At 43.5% G+C, this 1,872-nt stretch overlaps 1 protein-coding gene across 1 annotated transcript in view; it reads right to left on the bottom strand.

Annotated features, from left to right (window-relative positions):
• Positions 1-1,872, bottom strand: part of LOC115296169 (histone H1.3) — a 15,796-nt gene that overhangs the window by 8,394 nt on the left and 5,530 nt on the right. The window lies entirely within an intron of this gene.

The raw sequence follows: 1,872 nt of genomic DNA, 5'->3' as shown, positions 1-1,872 counted from the left end.
GGTGCGCGAGATCGCGCAGGACTTCAAGACCGACCTGCGCTTCCAGAGCTCGGCCGTCATGGCGCTGCAGGAGGCGTGCGAGGCCTACCTGGTGGGGCTCTTCGAGGACACCAACCTGTGCGCCATCCACGCCAAGCGCGTCACCATCATGCCCAAGGACATCCAGCTGGCGCGCCGCATCCGCGGCGAGCGGGCGTAAACTTGGATTTCCGGATTCTCTGCTAACTTCAAACCAAAGGCTCTTTTCAGAGCCAACCACTTTAATCTATAACGGATGCTGTGACATTAACAAGTAAAGTCCTTGTTAACCAAGCTCCAACCTGAAGCAGACCTGAAATCCCTTTAGGACCATGTTGTATCAAGCCTTTGGTCCCCTGAAGCTTTCTTAGATTGTTCCACTTTCAAACCTGTTTCTCTCTATTTTATGTAGGTCTGAAAACATTTCGTTTCGTTGCTGATTTTTGCAACATTACATTGCACTGTTCCGAGGAGTAGCCCATTGTGGCTTTTGGAGACTGGACTGAGCCTTCAAGGCTTCTGGTGATCTATTTTTCCCAGAGTTCACCTTGTTGAACTTCCACAATCCCAAAGGCTCAGAACCCTTAGTGGGCATTTAGGTCAACAGAATTTGGGGACCCAACTCATCAACCTCCAGGCATTTAAGAAAGGTGATCATAGATCTCCCCCTAGTCCTTTAGCGGGTAGCCACGGCTTGGGTTATTAGCTGGGGCACAAAGAAGTAAGATCGCAGGGTCTCCTGAGAACTTACCATCTAGCGCTACGGGATTCTCTAGAACACACTAAGCAACCAAGAGCAGCTTGGGTGGGTCTCAGAAAGAATGAAGAACACAGGATTGAGGCTCCTTTTAAGGGACACTTTTTTCTTAAGATTTTATTAAGCAATCTCTACACCTATAATGGGGTTTGAATTTATAACACCACGATCCAGTCGCATCTTTTAGTGACTGAGACCTTCACTGCCACTCAAAAAGGCACTTTCCGTTTTCCTAAATTCTCCATCTTAACCTCAAATTTAAATTTCATGAAGGTACCTCGTATTTGTCAGTAAGACATGGCAATCCTTTGGAAGCTGGACTTTTCTTGCAGAAAATAACTGTTCTCTCCATATAAGAAAATGGTTTGATGTTATTACTTACTAAAACAGATTTGCCTTCCCATGGAAATAACCGGTTCCTCAACATCTAAACCGGTAACTAAATGGAAGGGAAATCAGGATTTCTGTTCTAAAACCATTCGGGGCGTTACTTGGAAATGTAGAGGATGCTTACTAAGTGGGGTGCATGCATGATACTATTTGGAAGGATCATCCATCATGTATTTAAACTCCAGCAAATTTGAGGTCGGAGATGGGAAGAGGTATCCTTAACTATAGAATTGAAAAGCTTCTATCAAAAAACCTTTTAAGGGACTGTTTCCTCTCAAGGATCCCTAAGGAAAGGGACTCCTGGGTGGTACACATAACATTGACAAAGCTATAAAGTGCACAGACAAGTTGGCCAGAGTAAGAAGTCCTGGAGATTTATACAAGAAATTTTTGTTCTTGGAACTCTATCAGACGTTGAGACTTGGGGACTTGGGAATCGGGAACTCTGGATCTATATGGAAAATAACTTAGCTATCCAAAACAGTCACTGGAGTGGTGGATATTTGTAAAGTTGGCTAAAGGCATTTATATCAGATTACATATTAGTATAGGTATGCCCTATACTTTCTTTGAAATTCTAACACAGTGAGGTTTTTAATCTGTGTTCTGTCTCACCATATGTTGGTTGTCAAGACATATGGACCTAGTGGCACAGAAAACATCTTTTTATGTCATTAAATCCACCAAAACATCGAGAATGATCCTTT

Source organism: Suricata suricatta, chromosome 7 (genome assembly GCF_006229205.1).
Source record: "Suricata suricatta isolate VVHF042 chromosome 7, meerkat_22Aug2017_6uvM2_HiC, whole genome shotgun sequence".
Lineage (NCBI taxonomy): Eukaryota > Metazoa > Chordata > Mammalia > Carnivora > Herpestidae > Suricata > Suricata suricatta.
The sequence above is the reverse complement of the archived record's forward strand: the minus strand, read 5'-3'. Positions and strand labels throughout refer to the sequence as shown.